Source organism: Aptenodytes forsteri, unplaced genomic scaffold (assembly GCF_000699145.1).
Source record: "Aptenodytes forsteri isolate BGI_AS27 unplaced genomic scaffold, ASM69914v1 Scaffold255, whole genome shotgun sequence".
Lineage (NCBI taxonomy): Eukaryota > Metazoa > Chordata > Aves > Sphenisciformes > Spheniscidae > Aptenodytes > Aptenodytes forsteri.
This window is the reverse complement of record NW_008794888.1, coordinates 1,342,499-1,362,173: the sequence shown is the minus strand read 5'-3', so window position 1 is coordinate 1,362,173 and position 19,675 is coordinate 1,342,499. Positions and strand designations below refer to the sequence as shown.

Here is a 19,675-nt window from a genome sequence, read left to right as displayed (position 1 = left end):
ATTAAAAATTATGGGTAAAAATTTAGCGAAATACGCTGCTTCATTTATGATGATGTTCTTTATAATTCTGAGAGCCTGCTCAGATAACAGCATCTCTGAGGCTAAACTATTATTAAGAAACCATGGAGTATTGCTTAGAATAATCTGTTTACGTTTATGTTACAAAAAGAATAATTAAAACGTGAGTTGTAGTTTATCTAAAAAAAAATCCATTCACACTGCTCCATTCTAGTGTAGATTTTCAGGACAGAGTTAGAGATTAACAGTATAACAAAACTAACTTGGGCAGGTTAAAAAAAAGAGAAGGTCTTCCATTTTGAGTTATGGGCCAATCTAGCTAGTTTTTTTTTCCTCTGGGAGTCACAAATCCGATGCATTTTTATTATATATTCATAAGGAATAAGTATTTATGGGACCAGGATTTATGCAAACTTCTCAAGAAATACGGTAGCTTGGGCAGAAATCACTATAAATGCACATTTGCACTGAGATGCCATCTCTCAGTTCCACACTGAGGGCATGTATAGCCAATGAACTGGGTCAGATAATGTGCGAAGGCCAGAGACCAAAATATTCTGGGAGTAAACCCAGCTTTGATCCCTTCTGACAACATAAGCAAGGCCTTTGCACAGAAGTATATCACAGCTGGGAAGGCAGCCAAGAAACCTTGTATTCTCTTCTGTCATAAACCCTGCCAAGTCATAGCTGATTTAACTATTGCAGATTGTCAGCCCATTAAAATGAATTAATTTTTAGACCAAATAGCCACTGTCTTTCTGTTTTACTAAAAATGATAACAGGATAGTTTTGGGGGATGAAGTTCTGAGAACTCAGATGAAATCTGAACCAAATTTATTGTTTCACTTGCAAAGCTGCAATGTTTGTAGAAGAAACTTGCACTACGTAGTGTATTATTTGCTAAGGAATAAGGTAGTATGATCAGAGTCCATTAAAAATAGCATGTTTCAAAATCAGGTTTTTTCCTCATAAAATTTTAAGTTTGATACATCCTGGCAACAAAATTATTAACCATGAAGAATGAACAAACTGATAGCCAGCCATCCTTTTCCTCCTGGCATATAAATGTACTTTAAATAACACATCCAGCTCACTGCAAGCTATTCCTAATGCAGTATAACTATACAATGTGAATTATTTTTGCATGTTTATAAGAAGATTACTTAGTTGTAATGAGTTTTACAATGTAATGGACTTTATTATAGTGAATTTTACAATATTAAAGACTGTGTACTTACATCAACAATCAGGAAGTCCAGCCAGCACCAGGCATTAGTAAAATATATTTGAAAACCATATGCTACCCATTTTAAAAGCATTTCCAAAATGAAAATATATGTAAAAACTTTGTCAGCATATTCCAGCATGGTCTTGATAGTTTTGCGCTGTTCAATATATATATCTTCAAAAGCCTATGAAAAAAATATATTCAGGTATTACTAATGTTTCACAGAATGTACATGATAAAAATAAGGAATAAATAATAAAAAATAAGTAGGTCAAAGCTAGTATTTCCCCTTGTTCTTCTGCATCCTCTTATTTTACATATTTCCCATCTTTAACCATACTACAAATTGGAGCAACTTTATGTATTCTGCCCTGTCTGGGGTTGTGTGTGTGTGTACATATATCCTATTTTCCTAATGAATGAAGAAATAAACTGAAAGCATGAATTTTTGTCCACTGTGGTATTAAGAAACTTTAACATACACACACACAAAAACCCCCCTTTCTTATATAAAATCTGTTCCAGATATGTATATTCCATTCAAGAAAGCAGTTAGGGAGATTACGTTTCTATGCTCTTTCAACCAAACTTATGTCTAAGAGTCAAATTAAAGAGCAATGTATTTGCTAGAATGTACACTATGCACATTGATACTGTAAAAATGTTCAACTTGAGTAAAGCTGGAAAGGTGGGTAATGTAATCTTGTTGGAAAGTGGTTGTTAGGTTTAATTTGCTGTCACACTCTTCCCTATCTCCTGCCTCCAAAAAAGGAACAGAATGAAGTAACTATTCCATTTTTTGTATGGTCTTTCATAAGCAGAATCCAAGAAGTGGCTGAGCCTAGAAGGAATTAAGGACTTAAAATGATACATTTAGCTATATATTCACAGTTAACAACAGCCTTTGTACTCAAATCTCTTAACAAACATGCTGAAAATTGGCAGGCAATTTAAATCTTGAGTAGCTATGCTGTCTTGAATAAAATTACACCAGCTTTACAGTGGTAAACCAAAAGTATCACTAAAAAAGTGCATGTGAAATTTAACAAAATTTTTCAAGTTTGGGCCAAGTTTCATTCCATCCTGAAATGATGAAATGCAGGTAATTTTATACAGCTCCAAGCAAAACGAGTCTTTCTGAAGCAAATTTGAATTTTGCTCTTGCTTCTAAGGAGATACCTAAATATTTTAGCATCTGCAATTTTTTTCTACTTACTAGTGCTCCACTGCTGAGGAGAATCATGAAGACAATGAAAGTCTCAAACCAGTTGTGCTCAACTATGCTGTAGCAGGTTTTTCTAAGATTCCACCAAATTTTTCCTTTGCCATCCTCTATACTTACTTGACAACATGGAAATTTCTGCACACAACCTGCATTAGATTAAGAGATATTAGGATCCAAAAGCAAATTATTTCAAAGTCAATATTTACTGTGGTATCAAAATTGTTTCAAGCTTTAATAAATTTTATAATAATTTTTTAAACTAAACACTGGAATCCTTTTTTATAGGATGCTGAATATCTGAATTTAGAGAAATAATTTGGAGAGAAACCAGACAATAGTAGACATAATTATGAGTAAACTCAATCCAAAAAACATTGATATTTTTGACTGTTGGCGTGTGTTCCATTTGTTGATGGAGTCTCACAAAAATTATTTTTTTCCAAATTTCAAAGGCCCTTTCAAATAACTGAAAAGCATTTTAAGAATAGAAAAGGTAATGAAGTTAACATCCACACAAGATGTATGGAGTGGCCAAGCAGATAAAGTTACTCAAAGCCTAGGGAAACCTTGTCTTGGCATCTGATTTCCAGCATTCTAGGCTAAGAGTATTTTCTTTCAGTTGCTGAGGTCATGAAGGTCCACCAGATTTGAAAGTCTCAAGAACTTAAATATGCCTAGTAAAAATTCCATTTTACTAATATATCTCTTAAGTCAACAGTTATTCTACAACCTTCTGTAAAACAGGCTTCTGGTTCAAGAGCTTCTTCACTTTCAATTTCTGCTTGCTCGCCCTCTCCAGGAGGAGCAATATCAACTGTGCTGCCTTCTGATGAACTGGATGCATTTAGTTTCTGCAAGTAAAGTTCCACAGAACAATTTTTTCTCATTAGATACATATGCTGTAAAAAAATGATACTGAATCAAATCATGCCAGTCTGACTTTTGAAGAAGGCTAAATTTATACTGAGAAATATGCATCACTATAAGTAAAAACATGACATGTACATTGTATAGTTCTGTTTCCCAGTTTATCTTCTCATAGGGAACAATTAAATATAATTTGGCTACTAACCTGATCCAAATATAAGACTTCTGAAGTATTCTCAGTAGTATTAAAACTGGAGAACTTGCATGTACCACACTCTCAAGTTACTTCATTTTCTTTACTATACTGGATTACACTGAAAATGTGTCTTAGTTTTCCCAGCGAAATGAACTAACAGAAAGCTCCACATATATCTTCATGTCCACTACAGATGGTGTTTTCACAAACATACACCATAACTGGATTAAAAAGTTGTAAATTTAATTGCATTTAATGGCAAATTTCTGCACAATTTAATTTTTGCAGAAAGCACAAATTACCAGATCCAAAATACCTTCTTTGCATTCCAGTTTCCTGTGCATATTGAGAGACCTCCCGAGGTCCTTTCCATCCCAAATTTCTTTATCATTCTACTACTTTTGTGTACAGTGAAATACTATAGTCCTTACTATGGTAAAAGCACTTCTAGATCTGAAAACTGCAAGAACTGGAGAGTGATATAAAGTAACTGAAATTAAGTAACTTTTTACCAAGTACATTGCAATTTGGATCAGGTCAAGCTGTTTATCAGTCATGCAAGACTGCCCATAATTTTGTCATTTTAAGAAAGCATATTTTGAAAGGACAAACCTGCTAAAGATGCACAATACTAATGCAATAATTGGACATAGAGTTTGTAACTTGTTTTCAGTTGTCAATACTGTTTGCATCTTTAATTGCTTTCATCCAAAATACATTCTCTTTTACGGTGAAATAAGGCTTGTAATCAGAAAGCAACATTAAAAAAAGCACGGCAGTGAAATACTTCTGGTTTATACCATGTAGCAGTAATACACAGGGATTTCGAGGGGGATCTAGAATGCACCTCTAACTTAAATACTTTAAATTGTACAGGCACTGATGTAACAAAAGGGCATTTGGTCACAGACTAGATTTGTGGTTTCAGCTAAGCAGATCTGGTCATGCCCTTTGACCTATAGGAAGACCATTCTATACAAATTTTTTGAAAGAATGCTTAATACCAATTACTTTTTGCATTTAGTTTTCAAGATAGTGACATTTTTAGAATATATAAAAAAATACTCTTCAGACGATTTGCATGGTTTTGCATCAAATAATGAACAATAACTTCTTAAAGAGGCATTTCCATGTATTCTTTTCTTCAGAGACACTGCTGCAAATTAAAACTAGTTATTTAACTCTTCAGTTAAAACCCAGTCCCTTCAGGAAAAATGCATTGGGAGCTAAGGGCTTTTTTCTGCCAGAAATGAAGTAAATGGCACATATATCTTTATATAGTTTGGTAAGCAATTCTTTCCTCATATTCAACTCTTACATGAGATGAATGAAGTTTAAAAAAAAAATCGTGTTGGGTGATGGATAATTTTCAAGGGTTAAGTTTCAAGAAGCTGCGCTTCACACACATGTGCAAATGTAGTCAATGTAGGGTCACTCAGACCTTACATTGCATGGCTGTTACTGCATTGTGACCAAAAATAAAGGACATGTCGCATAATAGAAGAGATTTCTGACAAGCACACAGGTATGAGTTTGAAAACCATTCTTTCCCTTTTTAAATATCATGTTCTGTCGTACATGGAAAATCACACTGACAAATGTGAAAAGATTTGGATAAATACATTGAGATTTGGATGTTCCAATGATTAATTTTTGCTTAGTAAACATGTTAAAATATCATGTTACCTTTTTCATACTGAACTTCCTCTATGATTTCCAAAATTTATATATGTAAAATAGTTACAGCCGTATTGCCTCTAAATTGAATCATTTTATTACTGGTCATATAGATCAGTAAGTCTGAAATAAAATATTGTGTACCTCATATAGTGAGAGTATTTTAAACTTTGCTTTCTGTATTACATTTACAGACCAAAATGCACATTAATGTACACTGTATTAAGCATTATTAGCACACCACCTTATTATCCACACATAAGGATCTCTTTAAAAAGGAAATAAGATCTGTGAATTAACTCTCTTTTTATATATCATTGTAATTCAAAGAAATAAGAAGTCTGAAACCTCTCACTGAAATTATAGGCAGTTTCTTCATTAAATCAAAACCAAATATTGTGAAAATAATAATCTGTCATGTTCAAGTTAGGAAAATTAAAACTAATTCATGGCCTGATCCATCATCATTAAATCAATTACTGACTTAATAGTAGCAAGATAAAGGTTCATAGTAAGTGTCAATTATTAATCTATGAGAGTGCCAATTAAAGGGAAATCAATTTTTTAAGCGCATCTTCCCATGTAAACTCTGTTGCAGATAGTCCTGTCAGCATAGTTGCTAAAAACCAAGTGACAGAAGTGCAATTTATAATCAGTATAAACAAAACCTACTATAATTCTCTTCATTATTTTTCACATAAAGCATTCTCTTCATTATTTTTCAAATAATCTCAAATGATTGCATTATAAAAAAACCTCATTAAGTTAATAAAACTCCTCTTCTTTGCTTCAAGACCCTAAATTAGGAAAGAACCATTGCATTTTAAATAAGGTGACTTTAATGATCTTTTTTTTTTCTAGCAATAAAACTAATAAAACTAATAGGAAACTCAAGATACGTGATGGATTAACACAATCTTCTTTTCACCTCATAAATGTGATTATCAGCCTCTAGAACACGCCATGCCCTGTAAATACTTATTTGCATCTTCAGTGATATCACATTTTCCTTTACAAGGATACATTTGAAAGCAATTGCTGATGATGCAGCATTCTCAAGGCCTGAATCAGCAAAATGACATGCTTGACTAGAGCAGAAGCCTGAGCAATACTGTGGAAATCACACACAAAAATAAAATAAAAAATAAGACTACCTCAATGGGAATATGTTTTTCTGAAAATAGTATTATAAATATTATTGTATAGGATATAACATAAAAAAAAGCTTCATCACCAACCCAAATACTTGGTTAATGTATGTATAATCAGCCCCCATACTGTCCTTTCAGAGCAGTGCATATCTTTTCAACAGCTTAGATCTTTAAAACAAGCTTTGACCAACAGCATGTTAATGTGCCCATTTACAAGAAAATGCATTCACTTAAGACCCGGTCTTGCTCTCATTTGATTTTATTCTAGATTTCAATAAGAGCAAGAGCAGGCTACTAAAATTTTAAGCTTTACAAACGGCTTCATGATTCAAGTGACAATAAAATAAAGGGATTCAGCCATTACAAATTGCCTTTAGTAATTCAGCCATGTGGTTTTATCCTTTGAATCTTGAAAGCTGCACTGTAATTGAGTGACAAAATATACAATAATGGGGATCAATGATTCCAAAGTGATTCTAAACTGACTTTAAATCTCCGATCTTATGACATTTGAGTTTTATATCATATTAAGAAAACCACTTTAAAAATATCTTTCCTTAGAGTTTTATTTGATGTTTGACGCATATCTTGGTTTAAAATTTAATCAGTAAAATCTGAGAATTTTCAGAATACACACCAATGTGAATGTGAATTTCTTTTGGCATCTCTGATTGATTTATACTATGATATAATATAGGTAGATCATACTACACTATAATCAATGGTACAAAACGAACCATTTGGTTATCCTTTTGAAGCCAGTGAGACTCTGCCTGAAGGAAACAGCTTTGAATCCTGCTTTAGGACTGAAATCTCAGTCCCAACAAAATTTTGACACCTAGTTTTACTAGGATAATTTGACCTCCTTAGTTTCATGTAACTTTGGCTCCTGTGCAATATTTGCTGTCCCTATTCCTGAAGGCTCTGCCAATTATGCATCAATGGAGATTATACTTGCCTATAGTGAAAAAAACCCTAGGGTAAATATACATTGAATTTTATAAAAATGATGCCGACTACTCCACAGTCTTTGTAATTTACACCAAGTAAAGTCCCCCAACTCAGTCATAGACTGCTGTCATGAAACACATTCCAAAATACCACTATTTATGAAGGAGTTTAAAGTTTAAGAAAAGAGTATTTGTAAAATGCTTTGCTTTGAGAGTTTTTTAAGGGGGGTTATTTCCTAAGTATAATCTTAGCAATTATTAAACTGTTTGCTCTGCTTACAGTTTATAAAACTCAAGATATGCACTGCCCAAATGAATATAGAATGTAGTTTGTAGCATCTTGAAGATTTGCATTACAGTGCATTGTAGATTTAAAAGTATAACTGTAATTTTTATGCAAGTAGCTACTGCAGGTTTAAATTTATTCATTAAAGGAGCTGAAGTTGTGGTAGGTAATATTACATAAATAACTTATTTCATTAAATATTTACATTTATAAGGGCTGAATCAAAAAGGGTTGTTTTTATTTTTTAAAAACTATGCATGCTCCCTTTTTCTTTGACCTCTTTAACGTATAACATTCCCGTACTTTTATGATCCATACTTCAAAACCTGTAGAGCATGCAGTTATTGCTAAAGACTGTATTAAAATATCCAGAAAAATCATTAGCAGAGTTAAAAAATGTATGTCGGGGTTGCCAATCCCGCCTGACCATGCTGTGATGTGAGTCCCATGACTCAGCAGAGAGCAGCTGTGCATGTTTGTACTGTCTTGCAATGGATAGGGAAGGTACATAGCTGAAGAGCATGCAGGCCAGTCAAAATCCATTAAAAAGTGATTATATATATATATACATATATATGTATAACTTGCTTAGGTAACCTGTGTGAAAGTGGTGACACGTTGCTCTACCTGGTTAAAAAGCACCAGAGCTGCATTCTTGATTGCTCCAGCTTGGTTTTACCCCTGTGAGAAGTAAGAATGGTAGGTAGTGAAGTTCAAGACACAGGATCTCTAGTTTTCCTCTTTCTGGAATCTCTAATTCAAACATGGCTTTAACACAATAAAACGTAATTATTAAATATTTTATGATCAGTTGGCAAAAAGGGAAATACATACCACCTGAAATGTTCAACAAACTTTTCTACAGAACTTGTTAGTTTATTTTAGAGAAATAAGAAATGCAGAAGCTAGACCTAATAATCTGCATTCTGAAATCGTGATTCATAAATAAAAATACAATGAATAAAAACATGGGTAGCAGATTTGGAAAATATTCCAGTATTTATAGAGTGCTTAATGCATATTAATGAATGTTTTAAGATTTTTTTTTTGTTTAATGTTCTAGTCTTCATTTAACTGACTATGTGATTATCTCTTATTTGCAAAAAATGTACATACAGTAAGCAAAATACTTTGAAGATGTATGTCTTCCCAATCCTCCTTCACCCTCTCATAATGGTGGTAGAACTTACAGATCTCAGTGAAAATAAACCTCCTTAATTTCTGTTCAAATTAAATGTGATGAAGTGTCATATTGTGTAAGTTTCTAGTTTAGATTCAGTATGCTATATACTTCTGACTCTATAATCTCTCTCTAATTGTTTCAAAAGAGGATTGGTTTGGTGTCTGGACAGTGGCCCATCAGTGTATCCAGAGATATGGTTTCATTCATTAGTTATCCACAGCTAGTCCATAACTTAAAGAATCTGTGAATTTTGAAGATACTGTCCCAGAATTGGTCAGCTTTAGAAAAGGGGAATTTAGATTGTTGGATATTTTAAAAGAAATGTGATAAAAAATCATCCAACAAATTGATCAAATCACTACTGGGTATGTTTTGGCTAAGGAATTTATTGAAGCCTGATGGCAATGCTTAACTTTTGGGAATGCAATAACTGTGTTCCTGTCTTTTTACTTCACCTAGTCACAGAGGCACTAGTGAAGCCAATCAGAAAACTGAACTTACTCCTTGTTTTGAAAATTCAGTGGATTAGATGATGAAGGATATTTTTAATTTTATTAAAACCATCTATTGTGATTTCAGAAGTTAATTGAGCAGCCTTATTTCTCCAATCTGAATTTGTACTTACTGTACATACACTGTAGATAGAAAGGCTTTTGGAATTCTGAATGATAGAGGCCTGTAGGTATATGTATTTCTTTAGTTGTGAAATAAGCTTTCCATAACTGATGAATATCTTTGAAATTATTTTCCATGTTGAAATCCAAAACTTTATTCATAAAGTTGTGATTCAGATATAATGAACAGTTGTTAAGTGGTACAGAAATACAATGGTTAGGAGTCTTACGTTTGTTAAGATTAGCACAGTCCATTCATTTCACTGATTAGCAGTTATATTGTGTAATAGAAACAGCATCCACAATGCTAACTTTAAAAAACACCAAATTATCTCCTTTAGTTACTTCTAGTTTTCTTATTATCTTCAAAGTTAATTATCTCGAGTGTCTTATTTTCAGAGCAGAAATCTGTTATTTCTGATGGTTATTTCATTGGGTATTGCACCTCCATTTTCTGATAGTAGATATTAAAAAAATCCTCCTTCAAAGTATCAATGAAATGTTCGCTTCTCTCAGGTACTTTCAACCACTTTTTAGTGGGTAACTTTCAGGTACTTTTCAGTGGGTAACTTTTAAATCTAATAATTGTTATTGTTCTGTTTCATCCAAAGGGAGACTTCCCCAAATTTCTAGTGATACGCATTAGAAAGATCTTGTTTAGGTCTGAAACTTGCAACCAGGTTCCAGAATAGATTCTGGCAGATTTGGGAAGTTATTAACTAGCAAATTAATTAGAAAGTGTTTTTATGAGAGGGGGGGGGGGGGAAAGGAACCAGCCTTTCAAAAGAAACTTGGTGGCTAGAGTTATTTTGTACTATAGTATATCTGATAATAAAAATAGGAAAAATTACAATTCATTCTTTACTCACCCGCAGTTACAATTTCTATAGTAATTACCTGCTCTTGGCATATTCCTCAGGGGCACGCAGCCCCTGCCCCCCTTCTAGCATTTCCTGTTATTTCTGACAGACTTTATTAAATAATCATTCTGCTCTTAACATCAGTGACAATCAGTAAGGCACCAGAAAAAAATGGTTCGTTTTACAGTTCCTGTGCAGATCTATCTTCCCACAGCTCTGTTGTTAAATAAAAAGTTATTAAAGGGGATACCTCCTGAGGGTATTTTAAGTGCTAAGTACCGCCACAGTTAAGGCAGGGAAAGTTCTGCCCCATCTCTTACCCCTCCTTTTGCAGACCAGGCCTCCTAGCAGGAATGTTGTCTCAGTGGTATCCCTTGAGAGGCAAAATAAAGCAAATGATGGTATACTGTTCTAGAGAGGTAACTTAAACACTGCGCCAATATACTCTTTCTCTTCCTCAAAAGACAATCAGAAGGCAGCAAAAGATTCAACAGTACTGTTGACTTGGTAGGAGAAGATTGGGAATCTTCACAAATTCCTGTCACACATCAAAACATCTGCTCATATAGGTGGATTTTTATACACACAATAGAAAAAAAGCACCTTTCCCTAAAAATCATCCAGAAGGAATGCAATAAGGAATCCAGAACAGAAACTGCAATTAATATAGAATTCACAATTTTCAGGGCACTGGTAAGAAATTCCTGTCTTATTAGATACCATTCACAATATGCACACTTGCACTGTACGAATATATGTCAAACAGTTAAACACTAAACAGTTGTGTGTGAGCAGAACTTGAGGGAAGCACTATTGCTCCAGCTTCACAATGGTAGCGATTATTACATTCTATGGAAATCTTGAGGCTCCACGGAAGTCCTAAATTTATCCTATCCCCATTGAAAATTTCTCCACAAGTTCTTAATAGAAACATCATCCATCATTTACTGGAGGATTTCCCACAGTCACCTGAAATTTTCACTTTCAAATTGCTTATACAGACTTTTGGATTTGATTTCTCTTCCTGAAGGCATACGGATACATCTAAAGTCTACAAAAAAAGGCAAAATCCCTTTTGATTTATTACGGTCCTGAAACTTCAGGTTGGCCTTAGAAGAAAAAAGCATGATGCCTGAACCAAGCAAAGATAGGAATGAACAGAGCAATTGACTTAAGGTGAAAGTCACCTTAAAATTGGTATCATTCAGAACTTCTCAGCACAACAAGGGCTTTTACTCCATTTTCTTGGGGTGTACTTACGTCATATATTCACTTGGAAAGCAGAGGAGTTTCTGCCTTTGCATGGCATTTTGTTTTGTCCTCAGCTGTTCTGATAGAATGTATGGCAGTACACTGTAAACTGAACCATTCAATCTATCTTAAAGAAGAAATAAACAAATGATACCTGTGGGTTGATGTTATTTAACTTACATCACTCCAGTGACATGCCGTATAGTACAGACCCACAAGCACTGTAGCAGAGAAAGTGGTAAAGACTGCCAGGGGATCAGGAGCCAGGTGTGGATGGAAACTTCCCAAGCCAGCTCTGCTGCTGAGGCTAACATGTCACGTAACCACACATTTAGCATCTGCACAGCTTATAAGCCTCCCAACTTCCTAATGCATATTACAAATTTTTTAAAATAACATAGGAAATTTTTAGGCATGTAACTTCATGAGATGGAGTTACTAGGAAGGCACTCATCACTGTATTTATCAAGACTAACCACAAGGAAAGCAGAAAATTTATAGTAAAATGTCATTAATGTCATTTAATGTCATTTAACATCAGAATATATGAAAAGACTTAGAAGACTTTGCTAAGGGTTCATTGGAAAAGTCAACTTCTATTAGATCAGCTTACATGAAAAATACTTAACTCTCAGACCCAGAGTCACTCTGAAAGCTTTTTTTTTTATACTAGTTGATCTCATAAATTATATCACTTTACACTTCCTGTATCTCTTATATTCTTAAGTTGTCATGCATAAGCACTACTGCTATACTATCCTATACATCCGCATTGAAAATGTTTGTCTCATAACTGAGCAACTCAGTCAGATGATAGAATATCTTGCTCTTAATCTTACAATTGTTATGCAGAGCAACCTTCTTTGCAGTTGCAAATAAACATACACTCTTTACGTTCCTTTATGTTCTTTAGCAAAAAAAACATACTACGATTAACTGGATCATGGCTATCCATTTATGTTATGTGGTATAGTTTGGTATCGCTGAGGAAGAGGAATACAGCATTATTTACAAATATGGCAGCTATACAGCTATGATACAGTCATGAATGCAGAGCTTCTTTATAGAAGAGCTTTCTTTATGGTAAACAAACCCTTTTGTATTAATGAGTTATCACACAACATCATAGCTTCTAATCTAATTGAAAACATATTTATCCATGGTTCCTGATCCCTTAAACCTCACAGTTACTACATTTCTAATGGCATTGAATATATTATATTCTGCTAATGCATTTATTAGCTTGTCATTGATCATTACTCCAACACACAAAATTTTCCTTGAATACCATTATCACCTGTTCATGATCACTTCTGGTATTTAAGCCACTTATATTTTGAGGCACATGGCTTCTGGTTTTTAGACCAACTTCTGTCTCTTTGCACAGTAACAATAGCATAAGGCTTTCAAGTAAACTGTTTCCACATGTTTCCATGATCTCGTTAGGTCGTGCAGAGAAGAAATGAGAAAGGCAAGAGCTTCTTTATAGAAGAGCTTTCTTTATGGTAAACAAACCCTTTTGTATTAATGAGTTATCACACAACATCATAGCTTCTAATCTAATTGAAAACATATTTATCCATGGTTCCTGATCCCTTAAACCTCACAGTTACTACATTTCTAATGGCATTGAATATATTATATTCTGCTAATGCATTTATTAGCTTGTCATTGATCATTACTCCAACACACAAAATTTTCCTTGAATACCATTATCACCTGTTCATGATCACTTCTGGTATTTAAGCCACTTATATTTTGAGGCACATGGCTTCTGGTTTTTAGACCAACTTCTGTCTCTTTGCACAGTAACAATAGCATAAGGCTTTCAAGTAAATATGATTCACATGCATCTATATTACAAGATTATTCTGCTCTCCAGGATAACTTGAGATACTGCTTTACCATGACATTGATTGGTATCTGGATTACGTCAATGCAGCCAGCCATAGTCTCTGAACCCAAAATCTGTATGAATATTACTCACAAAACTTTTTAGATAATCCAGAACACATCACTGATTTATGATGTCTCAGGGTTCATTTTTAGAACTACCCTGAATATAGAAAAAAGTATTTTTTTCTCCACTTATATTTGATTGGGTATGCAAAGCTGTATACTCTTGATTGTTCCTTAGCCTTCTACAGTACTCTTATTCCATAAATCCTGATCACATTATAGGTACTACAGAAAGCACGCTTTATGAAATGTGTGCTAGTCCTAAAACCTCATAAAATTGTGAAAGAAATAATAGTCATATTTAAAATGATACATCTTCCAAATGCTAATAAACAGAGTATTAAAAATGTAAACTCTAGTTTAGGACCCCCTAGTATACCATGACGTAGGGTATTTTTTTTCTTGAATTATAATTACATAAAATAATAAAATATAAAATATATTGACATGGGATAAGACAGTTTTTAAAAAATTCTAAATATGTAATTAAGAAATATGTAAATGCATGACTACAATGTAATTGTTAAGATATGAAAAATCCTACCTGTTTGCTTTCTTCCATATCAGATTCGCTGCTAAATTCTTCTGTATTTAAATTTTCAAAATCTGATTCTCCAACTGCAATTGGCACTGTCACAGTGAGGCCTGGGTTGTTTATGAATGACATGTAATCATTTTCATCGATTACGTATTTTTCCACACTGCTGCCTGTGCCTACACCACTGGTGGTTCCATTGCCGTCTTTAAGATAATTCAGATCTTTGCTTATTTCAACAGCAGTATGATTGGAAATGCAGCTGTCTTTCTTGTTGTTTAGCTCTTCGAGTGCTTTGATTTCCTCTAAAGCTTTCTGCTTTCTAACGAAGGCTTTTTGGATGAACTCCTGTATCTTTTTTTTAACATAATCTATTCCCTTCTGAATCCTTGCCACAGCAATCTGGAGATTGTTCATCTCATTATCATCATCAGTAGCAGCAAGGTTGTCTGAACTAAATGAGCTCAGCAGCAAGGCGAGAAATAGGTTCAATACCTAAAAGATGAGAGAATACAGCTGTATAGTGAATACATACGTATAGGAAGTGAGTATTTTTACAGGATACTGTCAAATAGCACACATTGTTTGGAAAAACAACATTCACTAATTTTAGACAACCATATAGCACCTTAAATTACAAAAGATCTCCTTACTTGTTTTCATCAGTATTCACTCAGAAGATGAAAACAGACAAGCTACTACCGAAATATTTTAAACTTTTAATCTTTGTTTGAAGCAGCATGGTTGCTTATACTCTAAAATAAAGAAAAAAGTAACAAAAATTCTAGCTATACACATTCATCAGAGGTTTGAAAGGCTTCTGTCCAAATCTCTTAAAATCACTTGGAATTTAAGTAGAATTAAATAAACATGATTCGTAAAATTACATGGGTTTCTATGATGAAGATATTTTAGAAACTTATATCAGGGCTTGTCTCTTAAATTCTATAAAGCTTGATATAAAAGGATAAAAGGAATATTTAAAAATTAATTTTACACTTTAATCTCTCTTGTTTATAATAATACTATATTATTTGTAATTTGATTTTTTTTCCTTTTTCACTTGGCAAAAAATGAAAATTTTGTTTGCTCTTATGTCAGAATTTAAAATAAAATGGACTTCTTCCATCAACAGGTAAAAATCTTAGCACCAGTATTGCCTGAGAACTGTGGGGTTTTGCCTCAGAATTCAAACAGCATTATTGTTGTTTTAATGTAATCTCCTATAAACTGTAGCTATTTCACTAAAGCTTACAAGCAATTAATCATTTCATACTTTCAGTCTGATATACCACCAGGCATCAAAAGTTGTCATGATATGACAAAATGGCATAAATAAACGTCCCCGTTGTTAAATGTGTTAGGTCTTTCATTTGTACTCTCTATGAGATTTAATTCTGCAGACTTTCACAATTCCAGAAAAGGACCCTGAAGGGAAAAAGACACTTGGAAGAAAGAAGACAATACGAATCTGAAACAGTATTTCTATGCTGAAGCTAATGCTAAAAAAATAGTAGAGCAGGTTACTGATTATAAATAACTTTCTGGGGCTCTGCACATTTCTGCTGATACAATGTTAAGAATGCAAGGTCATGTAAATGACTAGGATACGAACATTTTAAATTCTATTTTATAAAATTTAAATCATGTTAAAATATATCACTAAAGGAAGATAATTTTGACAGGTAATGAAATATAGTTTTTAGGCATATCAGAATGAACTGCAAAGATTAACAGTAAAAGAAACTTAAAAATAGTAATCTTAAAAATAAAGTAAAAGTGTAAAGAGTGCATTCCAATTTTAATCCTGATTTCTAAGAAGTTCTCACCAATTCAATATTTATCAATTGAACCTTTGACATTTTAACTTGTCAGCTTGAATTAAAATTTATCTATAAGGATTTCTTCTATAATTTTGAGTTAGAAGCTTTCAAACACATTTTTAGGATTGACATCCAATCACTCTGTATTTCGTTTTTGTTTTTTACACCTAAACAGGCCAAAAAGTTCAGTACTTAAATTCAAGATATTCTATATAAGAACAGCTACATTATACTTTATTTTTATTAAGTCAGAAGTATTAGTGCTGGAATTAGCTGTAATGGGTGTAAGAAAGTCTGTTAGATTTTTTTCTCAGGAGAAGCAGCTGCCCAGGAGCTGCTTTTATTATTTCAAGAGTAGTTAGTTAGGAAGATATTTGGATTTAAACAGCACCTCTAAATTAGCTGCAGCACTCCCATGATAGGGTGTTTGATTTGTCATTTTGGTGTATTCCTAAATTCCTGGACCCATAGTGAGAGTACTTCAGTGTATGGAAATGAGTGAAAAGGGGGAGAAGGGAATCATCACACATTTTTACCCAAAATCGAGCACATTCAGATTTATTTTTTAATTCTAAACAGAAGTATGACAAACATTCTCACTGCCTAGCCGTAAGTTATATACATTTTACATTAGAGTTAATGTTCAAAAATGTTCATCACGTACCACTAGGTTTCCAATCACCATGACCAGCATGAAAACAATAAGGCACATGGTTTGGCCTGCAACCTCCATGCAGTCCCACATCGTTTCTATCCATTCTCCACACAGCACTCGAAATACAATCAGGAAAGAGTGGAAAAAGTCATGCATGTGCCAGCGTGGAAGTTCACAGTCGCTAGAGATCTTGCACACACATTCCTTGTAGCTTTTCCCAAACAGCTGCATCCCAACCACAGCGAAAATGAACACAATGATGGCCAGCACCAGGGTCAGATTACCCAAAGCCCCCACTGAGTTGCCAATAATCTTAATCAGCATATTTAGAGTTGGCCAAGATTTTGCTAGCTTAAAAACTCGAAGCTGAAATACAAAAAAGCAGAGGAATCATTAGTGCTAGTTATGAAATAGAAGCTAGGTCCAAATTGTTTAGCAGAGCATATCAGTTTATGTAGATTAAATTGTACTTCAGTAGGAACATTATTATTTTAATGGAAAGCAGGGAGCAGGGAGTATTTGCCTAAACTGCAGTGTTCAGCATTACATTTTAGTGATGCACATAGAAAAAAACCCATAATTCATGTTTGTACCACATTTTATTTTAATATTTTTAAACATCCACTTACAGATGATTACTGAACAATTCTTAAAGACATTTTAGAAGTTTATACTCTTTTCATCACCTTCACTACACCCTCTTTGCTGGCTTGGTTCCACATTTCCCTCAGCACCACATTAGGTCTTCTAGGCTTAGAGGACAATTTTTGAAGCGACAATTTGATGCTGATATTGTGATGTCCATTCAAATCATAAACACTAACTTAAAAATAATATTCCTTAACCAAACTATGGTATGAGAAGTTGGGTACCATTGCAACTGGTGCTAATAAACTAAGTCACTGCTTCCTGCTCTCTATATTAGGAAATAACCTAGGTTTTCAAGTAATGTGATAACTATTAGTAATACAGATTTTACTTAATGAATCTTGTGCCTCCAGTAAACATACCTATAAATTAGTTTGTGTACAATACTGATTGCTATTTATAGACATTTCTAGTAGAAGCTCAATAACATTTCAATTTAAGTGTTATCTTGAAGTCAGATTGTTATGAGACTCTGTTATATGTAATGGAGTTACTAAATATTTATTCTCGGTGCCCATTAAAATAAATGTTGTGAAGAGAGGATCTACTTAGGGACTTTATGAGTAACACAAAGTAATGCTCACAAGATAAAGACTAAAAATGTTATGATTCTTTATGCTGGTGGCAATATGTATGTTTTTACAGATATTCAGCTTTGATGAATCTTAATGAAATCAGTATAACAAAGATTTACACAATTCTCAAAAGGTAGCAGTTAGTCTTATGCTGGCAAAGGATATCAGTAGGATAGGATACCAGTAGGATAATTTGATACCAAAGATATCAAAGGATATTCATTGACAAACACCTTAAACTTGTACTTATCAAATATGGCTTGCAAATTAGGCATATATGAAAAATAGTGTGAGCCATTTAAGTATATAATATATCTTTACAATACTGATAATTATTATAGACATCAGCACATTTTTTTGAGTGAGACAATTGCATGCAAATATTTAATTATCAAGGTATTTACCAATCTGAATGACCGAAGAACAGATAATCCTTCAACGTTTGCAAGACCAAGCTCCATTAAACTAAGGCTAACAATAATACCATCAAAAATATTCCAGCCTTCTTGGAAATAATAATAAGGGTCCATGGCAATTATCTTTAGTACCATTTCTGCTGTGAATATCCCAGTGAATACCTAAAACAAAATGTAATTAATTAGTTGAGTTGTTATGAAAAATTTACATACCTGAGTATTTTTTTCTAATCCCGCTTGAGTTCTCATACCTGTTACTTGTACCTGTTACTATAAAACCCAGCTGATTCTATCTCCAAATGGCATCTAAGTATTTCTAAACACTGAAAACTGATAATTAAAAACAAATTACTAAATCAGGACAGATATAGGAGGGCAGAGGTTTGATAAACCTATAAAAAGCTATTCACCAGGCAACAGCTCAGCTCTGGTTCATATTTGACTGATATGTGCTGGACTATCCATCCAGCAGATGATGTCGTATGATCCGATGTTTTCAGTCCTGTTTCTAGAGGATAGTCCCAGTAAAGCAAAAGAAGACTTGACAGCAGTTTTTTTCCTTGCTCACAGGCTAAACAGAAGTGTTAGAAGTAACTCTCTAAGGTCTGTCTTTTAGGTCAGAGTTGAAGAGTATGGGTAGAAGAGCCAGGAGAAGTTGGCAGTTTCTTGCACTGGGCTTTTTGTAAGGATATAGAGGTTTCACGCACAGCTACTGTTCTGTGTGATAGCTATTTCCTTTTGGGAAAAAGAACGTCATGGTGATAATGTTCTTTAAAATATCTGGAAGGGCCAAATGTGAAATTATCAACGTTCCTTAGTGTTTTAAAGTCCAGAATTTAACCCAACACTTTCTTGCAATGAGTAGTGATCAGTGGTTTGTGCAGCATAATAGAGAAATTTTGGAGCATATAATGCATATGCATATGCATTTGCATAATGCAAAACCACTAAAAACATATGAATATTCTGCACAACACTCAAAGGATATCCTAGATGATCGAAAAGTCAGCTAAAGTACACCAACGTACTCCGCCATTGCCTTGTGATAGTTCTTTACCCAGCTTGTTCTCAGTCCTCCTACAGCAAGTTTTATGGAAGCAAAGCTGACCTTTTACAACACTATATAACTACACTATGAATACCTTTTAATTTAAGAAGATTAGGAGGTGGATATATTGCTGTGGAAACATTCACCATTGTCAAAGTGTAAATATTAACCTGTTAAAAAGTGTATACTTTTGAGAAACTAGTAATATATCAAGAAACACTATACTATTAAATTGATACATGAGAGATGTTACCATATAATCAGAAGAACGTAACAGGTATTGCTATGTATGGTAAAGAGAACGCAACGAAGAAGATTATTCTTGACAAAACTGTCATATTTGTCAAAATAATTGGAAAAAAGCAATGAAAAACATTTCATTTTAAAATAGCTCCTTCACTAAATAACCCATTCCATCCACAAACTACTTTTTCTTGAGCATAACTGCATCCCCAAATACACAAAAACAAATTTTAACAGAAGTAAACTCAAGTTTTCTTGTAACTACTT

At 33.6% G+C, this 19,675-nt stretch overlaps 1 pseudogene; it reads right to left on the bottom strand.

The window, feature by feature from the left end:
* LOC103895336 overlaps window positions 1–19,675 on the bottom strand; it is a 60,718-nt pseudogene that overhangs the window by 16,638 nt on the left and 24,405 nt on the right.